Source organism: Mauremys reevesii, linkage group 17 (assembly GCF_016161935.1).
Source record: "Mauremys reevesii isolate NIE-2019 linkage group 17, ASM1616193v1, whole genome shotgun sequence".
NCBI lineage: Eukaryota > Metazoa > Chordata > Testudines > Geoemydidae > Mauremys > Mauremys reevesii.
In genome coordinates, this window is record NC_052639.1 from 31,544,598 (window position 1) to 31,552,827 (window position 8,230).

The 8,230-nt window shown below is 53.9% G+C and overlaps 1 long non-coding RNA gene across 1 annotated transcript; it reads right to left on the bottom strand.

The window, feature by feature from the left end:
* Positions 1-354: 354 nt before the first annotated feature.
* Positions 355-1,303, bottom strand: LOC120385001. The gene is made up of 3 exons (XR_005589197.1): positions 1,244-1,303; positions 766-888; positions 355-409 (listed from the first exon to the last, which is right to left on the bottom strand). It is a non-coding gene; the product is annotated as an uncharacterized LOC120385001 (long non-coding RNA).
* Positions 1,304-8,230: the final 6,927 nt, after the last annotated feature.

The window sequence follows — 8,230 nt, forward strand, 5'->3', positions numbered from 1 at the left end:
GGAGTGATTCCAGCTCCAGGGCAAGCAGCGGCTTCAGTTTGCTGCGGGGAGAGAAGAGCCCGTGTTATCCTTGGCGGCACCGGAGTGGCGCTGGCACTGCCATGGCCATGACCCCCTCCCCCGCAGTGATCCCCTCCCTACGGCCGCTGTAACGTTCCTGGAGTGAAATCACCCCCCAGCCAGGAAAGTGGAGACGTTCCCGCCTCCTCTGCTGGGGGATGGGAACAGCCACAGCTGGGGGTAATCTAGGCCGGAGAAGATCTGGGACTCCCGGCTCCAGACCCGATCAGCACCAGGGTTAAGGCAGCTGGATGGGACGGTCCTGGTACCTGAGGCTGCAAACTGCAGCCATGGAGCTGGAGATGATGGAGGTTGGCTCTGGCACCATGGGCAGATTTTCAATCAGCTCCTGAGAGACCCCAAGAAGATAAATTTGCATGTGAGACTCAGGCCCCGCAGACCCACAGGCACTTTCCAGGGAGGAGGCCAAAGTGCTCGGCAGAAACAGCCAGTGTCACTCCCAACCCCAACCAGCTGGGCCCCCCATTCCTCCCATCCATCAAACTTCCTTCCCCCTCCCCTCCCCTCCGGCCTTACAATTCCCCCACTGCCAGCTCCCGATTGGTGTCAGAAGCTCTCCCTTCCCTGCTCCCCAGCCCTCAGCCACAGGAACCACTGTCCTCTGCTTCCCCCTCTGGCCCCACCAACTCTTTCTCTCGTTTCTGGGTCCCTCGCCCCAGGGGCCAGACACGGGGTCCCACTCACCGCAATGCTCTCCACGAGGGCCGCTTTGGAGACGTGGGGCTCCAGAGTGTTCAGCCCCTGCTGCTGTGCCAAGAAGTACAGACGTGGGACACTACGGAGGAAGCGGAGCTGTTTGGCCATCAACTAGGAGTGGGGTGGGGGGAGAGAGAGAGACAGTTAGGTAGGGACCTCCCCAACCCACCTACACCAGCTCCATGGCTCAGGAACCCCATGGAGTTGGACAGGGAAAGCCGCCCCGCTTCCCGATACCAGTGTCGCCCTGCACAGACTGGGGTTGTAACTGGGACAGTGTCTGTGGGGAGTGGACACCTTGGCCTGTGTGAGACAAATGCCCCCACTTTGGGGTGCCAGGTAACAAGGGAGCAGTTCCCCCCATTGGGGGTGATGGATTCTCTGGGACAAGACCCCCCTGTGTGGGTGGGGATGGAAGAAGGGGCAGGGCAGACTCAGGGGCAGCGCAGCTGTAAGATTTTTGTACCTCAGCTCTGCCCTGGAGGTAGTCCTGGATGACCCTGATGGTGTCTTGTTCAGGGGACACCTCCTCCTCCTCCTTCTCTTCTTCCTCCTCCTCAGCCCACTGCTGCTGGGCACTGGGGGTCTCTGCACCAGGGAGAGCAGGAGAAAGGACAATCCCTGCTGCCACTGGGGGGATGCAGTGTAGAGAAATGGCTCAATGTCCCCCATCCTCAACAAGGAGCCCCATGGCACAGAGGGCCGCACCCTGCCCCTCCCAGAGACACCCTCAGGCCCATCAGCCTCAGGGCCCCGTGGCTGTCAGCCCCCCCCCCCAACCTCATCAGGGGAGGCTGGAGCTCCCCGGACTCTGCCCAGCATCCCCTGCTACAGGGTGCAGCTGTGCCACCTCCACTGGTGTTAGTGGGGCTCCCATGTCTCAGTCCTGGCGTCTTGGTGACCCAATGGGTACAGGGTGTTATTAGTCCCCTACTGCCCCCATCCTTCCCCCTGTCCCCTGGGTCTCCCCTCACCTGCACAGAGGGAGCCTTCAGCCTCAGGGCTGTCAGACCCCACAGAGGAGGTGCTGGCCCCTCAGGAGTAGGCAGAGCTGCCGGTCCCCATGCCGGAGCCGCCCAGCTCCTGCTCGGCTGGCTGGGGGCTCCTCGGTGGCCAGGCTGGTGGATAGCTCCTGCTGGGCCCTGGGGCTGGGCTCCTGGCTCCTCTGCTTCCTGGAAAGGAAGCCGCAGAGCCACCTTGCCCGGCTCCTGCCCTCGCCTGGGTCCCTCCTACATAGCATCACCCGGGGCCATCTCCATTTGGGACCAGAAGGTGCCTCAGGGCCTGCTAAGGGAGCTGGTCTTTTCCTCTTCCTCCAGAAGGTCAGGGAGCTTCTCCACTTTGCCTGCCCACTGGCCTCTTCCTCGCCCGCGGGGACAGAGGGGCCACTCTCCTCCTGGGCAAGACGGACACTGCTCCCTACTGGCTCCAGAGCCACCTGCCCAGCCTTCCTCCTCAGCATCCGCTTCCACCGCACCATCCTGGAACTGAGTGGGGAGCAGCCATGAGTCTGGGCTCAAGGCAGCTCTCATTAATGGGCCTGCCTGCTCCCCTGCCTACGTCCCTCTGCTGAGGCAATTCCTCCTCCCCACACACCCCACCCCAGGGCAGGGGGGCTGCCGTCCACACGCACTGGCAGCAGCTCACAGCACAGGCTGCTCCCAATGTTCCCCCTCACCCAATAGGGCCCTGTGAAACTGGGAGAGTCTCATTCTTTCAGAGCAATGGGGCTCTCCGTTAGTTTGGACAAGCCGCTCCCTCCACCCCAGTAGACCCCGCTCCCTCCCAGGCCAGAGAAAGAGCGGAACCCGGATAGTCCTAAATGAAAGTTCGTTCACACGGTGCCAATCCCAGGAGGGAGGAGTCGCCCTCAGTTCCCACTGATTTCACTGCTTGCCATTGTGGGTGTTCAGCACCTGGCAGGTTCTGCCCTCCCGAAAGACTCTCGACGTTGGGAACAATCTCCTGCAAGGGAAAGGCTGGGAGCCCTATTGCTGGGCCATTCCCACCCCACTGGCGATGGCTCTGGAGACCTCCACTCACTTGCTCTAGATGAGATGGAGCTGGATGGCAGATGCTCTCTTCCTCAATCTCCTCCACCCAGGTGGGCTGGAAAGGGTGCTGCACAATGCCCTGCCAGTAGGGTAGAGGGTAGAAGCCAGGAGACCGAAAGTGGCTGTGAAAACAAGACAATGTTTTATTGCCAGGAATGGATAAATTCAGCCTAGCAACTGGGGTTCACAACACTCACCTACGGCCAGCAGGACACCCCCCATCTCCAGGTCTCCTAGCACCTCACGCACATTCCTGAAGCGTGACGGCCCAAGGGCTCTAGGGCATTTCTTCAGAGGTGTCGCCGCTGTCGTCGTCTTTGCTGTTGTCATGTTCCATTCTATAGGAGTTTATAAAAATATGCTAATGAGTGTGAATATAATGTAACTGCAGTATGCTTCATGCAAAAGGTCTCTTGTAAGGTATCATTACAAGGCTTATAATCTACTGAGTGTGGTCATCCTATTTGTATAAATGTATCACTTTTGTATCTGTATCTGAGTGGAAGGGAACAAATGGGGCAGCCATCGTGAGAAATCCACTAGCTACCACCTGAGCTGGAACAAAGGCTGGACCAGGGGAAAGGAGTGTGAGGAGGGCTCCAGGGAGGCATGGCAAGGCCCAGCCCAGCCCAGCCGAGTGGCTCCCTCCAGTCCGTTCCCGACTGAGCGGCTCCCTTCGGCCTGGCTTCGTCCGCCCCTGCCTGGCCCCAGCTGAGTACCCCAGGCCCAGCCCGGTCCCAGCCTGGCCACGGCTGTTTTGACCATATATGGCCTGTGACGTTATGGGTGTAATATAATCTCTCATTGGAAGGCGACAGGGCCAGAAAGAGTTAATTAACTCACAGACTGACTTAACCCTTTAAAGACTGGTTAGGAAGATATGTAAAAATCCACCCACTTTCCTTTTGAAAGAGCCCGTGTGGATAGCTTTGAAAAGGTCTCAGATGGAGTAAGGGCTGTTAAGAAAGTTGAGCAGCTCTATAAGCAAGTGGCTGTGTTTGGCCAGCTGGTTGGGAAGACAATGGTGTTGGAACAGGAATGTCTCCATTCTGATTCTTTAAGTGAGCAGTCTGTGCTTCTGTGTTGATGCAAATTACTTGGCTGGCAGGAGAAGACTTGCTAATGGCTGTTAGCAAAGAGAGCCCACCCCATCAGCCAGTAAATTCTGTTAAGCAAGAAAATCAGGGTTTGATCCTTCAGAACAAGGAGGAAGTTTGCAAAGGAAGCCACAGGTTCATGGGTGGCAAGTCTGTAGAAATTTTGGTGGTGCTCAGAACCTGCCCCCCAACTCTGCCCCCACCTGCCTAAGGCTCTGAGAGGGGTCTCGGCGGGGGAGGTCTGGGGTGCAGATCCTGGGCTGGGGATTAGGGTCCAGGGTGCAGGCTTTGGGATGGAGTTTGGGTGCTGGGTGCAGGCTCTGGGCTGGGGCAGGGGGTGGGTGTGCAGGAGGGGGTGAAGGGTGCAGGCTTTGGGACGGAGTTTGGGGTTGGGAAGGGGTGTGTGGGAAGGGGGGGTGCACCTTCTGGGAAGGGAGTTTGGGGATAGGAGGGAGTACAGGGGTGAGGGCTGTGGAGCTGAGGATGAGGGATTCATGATGTGGGGGGGCTCAGGACTGGGTCAGAGGATAAGGGTGCAGGGGGATGAGGTTTGGGGCTGAGGATGAGGAGTTCATGCTGCAGGGGCGCTCAGGGATGGGGCTGAGGATTAGGGTGCAGGGGGATGAGGGTTGGGGCTCAGGATTAGGGTGTGGGGGGATGAGGGCTCTGGCTGGGGTTGAGGATTAGGGTGCGGGGGGATGAGGGCTCCGGCTCAGGCTGAGGATTAGGGTGCAGGGGGATGAGGGCTCTGGCTGGGGCGGAGGGTTTGGGGCTTTGGAGAGGCTCAGGGTAAGGGCCGGGGCCCGATTCAGGCAGGGCCGAGGGAGAGACCCAGCTCCAAATATTGCTGGAGCAGGGCACCCGGCCCCTGAATATTCCTGGAGCCCGGGCACCGCAGGTGTATATAACCTGCCGCCTATGCACGGGTTAACCCTATAAGGTGCAAACCCCAATGGTATTGAGCTAAAGGTGTGGCATGATGACAAAAATGATTGTAGGTGGACCCTTGCAATGAATTTGTTGTTATCACTAATGGTAATTTTTGTAACTAATGTGTTGCTATTACCAAGAACTGTAAAAATGTTCCAGCTAAGGTGACCAGATGTCCCCATTTTATAGGGACAGTCCCAATATTTGGGGCTTTTTCTTATATAGGCTCCTATTACGCCCCACGCCCTGTCCTGATTTTTCACACTTGCCGTCTGGTCACCCACATGTGTGGGTCCCAGCTGCTCCCTGCTCCCCTCACTGAAGCAGGTGTGCAGGGTTACTGCCCTGGGAACTGCAGGGCATCAGTGGACATGGGGCTGGCTGGAGGCAGGGCAGGGGCTGACTGGAGGTAGGGTCTGGCTGCAGGCAGGGCAACGGGTGCAGGGCTGGTGCGGGCAGGACAGGGTGTGCGGCAGGGGCGGGCAGGAGACAGGCTGGCTGAGGGCAGGGAGTGCGGGGCTGGCTGGAGACCGGGGCTGGAGGCAGGGCAGGGAATGCGGGGCTGGCTGGAGACGGGCCGGTCAGGCAGGGCTGGTGCAGGCAGGGGCTGGCTGCGGACAGGGGGTGCAGCCCACCCTGTACGGTGGTTGCCCCCTCTTCCTCCCTCCCCCACCAGGGTAGCAGCAGCAGCCCGGGCTCAGGGGCTATTTAAAGGGCCCAGGGCTCCCCTGCTTCTACCGCCCCAGCCCTTTAAATAGCCGCCAAAGCTGCACCACTTCCCCAGAGCTCCCCAGGCCCTTTAAATACCCCCCGCCCGGAAGAAGCCGTGTTATACCAATATAATAAAAACCAACAGGATCTAATTAAGAGGGATAAGGCAAAGATGCCACATTTATTGTAAATACCATAACAAAACAAAAGACAACAGTAAACAACGTTGTTTTACTACTTATTTCTATCACTACTTATTCCTTATACACACACACACACACACACACACACACACATATATTCATTCACACAATCATTCATTCAGGTTCTGTACAGATGTTATAGTTACCAGCCTAGACATTGCTCATGGCAAGTTACTGGCCAGGTATCTTGGTCATGAGGATGGAGCCAAGTCTGTGTCAGATGCATTTGATGCTCCTGGAGGCTGGCAGCAGAACCATAGACTCAGGCTGTGGCTACACTTAGCACTTCAAAGCGCTGCCGCGGTAGCGCTGCTGTGGCAGCGCTTTGAAGCGCTAAGTGTAGTCAAAGCACCAGCGCTGGGAGAAAGCTCTCCCAGCGCTGTCCGTACTCCACCTCCCTGTGGGGAATAACGGACAGCGCTGGGAGCCGCGCCGCAATTTGCAGCGCTGGAGAGGGTGTGTTTTCACACCCTGCTGCAGCGCTGCAAATTTGTAAGTGTAGCCAAGCCCTCAAAGTCCTCAGTCTTTAGAGTCCAGTTTGATAGGAATTTATTCCTATGTCAGTCCATGAGACTGTTCATTTTGCTGTTGCTAAATCAATCAGCAGGTGGCTGGCTCCATTCTGTCAGATGCTTGTTTTTCCTTCCTTTGAGGTAGTGGGGGTCATCTGGTTGATCCCACTTGACACCTTCTTCAGCCGACACTGAATTCTTCAGGCTGGTAACTTCCTAACCATTCATTCATTGTTTAAACTAGGCATGCATTCACATACATTCTCTATCTTAATTACATCTAGTTCACTGTCTTTTTACCTTTATGTGTGTTACCAATTTATGTGACCCTCCCTGTCTTTTAACAAGCAAAGATAAAGTGAGATGAAAACTTACAGAGGGTGGGGATCTCTATTTATACACTATAACAGCTACTGTTTTGGCTTACTTAGAGATAATTAATGTTTAACAAGTTTTATACAAAGTATTTCTTTGAGCTTAACAAGTTTTATACCAAGTATCTCTTTGAGCAGGCTTCACACAGATACAGCTGGTGGCTTGCAGGTTAGAGGCTAAATGTTGGGAATCACAAATTTACTTCTAACATAAACCTTAAGTTATAAAGTATTAATTAACAATAAATTAATAAATCATTTCTTTTATAAACCATGTTTAATATAAACCTTCTTTAATATCCCTACAGCCGGGCCACCCCGGTACAGCGCACCGGCTCTTGCCAGTACACTGTACTGGGGCTTGGGCACAGGGCCCTCTAGGTGCGGGGCCCGATTCAGGAATTGGTTGAATTGGCCTAAAGCTGGCCCTGCTGGCAGCTCCAGCCTTTTTATAGGCAGAGGCTGGCTGGTGTGTCACACAATCTCTTTATTACTCGCCTGAGATGGGTCACCTGTTACTTGTGGCTCTGAATATGCATATAAGGAAAAATCCCAAAAGGTCTGACCATCTATGGCCATCAGGTAGCAGTGATATGGAAGTGCCATCACCACAGCGGTGACCATAAAGTCAGGTGTTTTGACCACCTATGGCCTGTGATGTTATGGGCGTAATATAATATCTTATTCAGCCAATCACTCAGACAAAGAAGTTGTTTATATCTGCAGAAGATAATGCTGCCTGCTTCTTGTTTACACTTCTCTGCACGAGATGTCACTATTGTTTCATTGGCAATGGAGTGTGATGTCACAGACTGTGTACATCATCATGTAATGACTGACTGCACCCACCACTTTTAAACTACTTGGTTTGCACCCATGCCCTTAATCCTGTCCTAAAATTACCTTTTCATGTCACTAAGCTCTCTTCTTGCTGTGGGGTACTGTAGGTGTGAGGCAGGGCGGGTTGGGAGAAGAAATATTCTTTATCTGAAGAAGTGATCTGTATGAGGAAAACATTTGAAAACTTGTTTACTGAGTAATGTGAGTTCTTCACTCTACTTGATAGCATTTCTCTGCTTGTAACATGAACTTGTGAACACCACATCCAAGCAATTCCAAAATTCCAGGAATATTCTAGGCATCAGTGAGCAGAACCGTATTGGTTTTGGTGAAAATTGGAATGGGAAATAGACCAGTCGTGCTTAAGTTAGGTTTGGCGCCTAACTCCTATTGAAATCAGTGGGTGTTATGCACCTAATCTGCTGGTGCAATTTTCAAAAGCACCTTTAAGCATCTGTTTGCATCTTAAGCACCTAAATATCTTTGAAACACTGGTCCTTCATCTCTGCCTCAGTTCCCCATCTATAAATGGAGGTTAATAATACTTTATCCTACTGTTTGCCTATCTTGTCTATTTGTTTAGATTGTATTTGAGGCACGGGACAATCTCTTACTATGTTTTTGTAATGGGACCCTGAATTTTGGTTGGGACATCTAAACACTACCATAAAACAAAAAATGATCAGCCCCATAATATAAAGGCCCACCAATGATCTATTTTTCAGGGCAAGT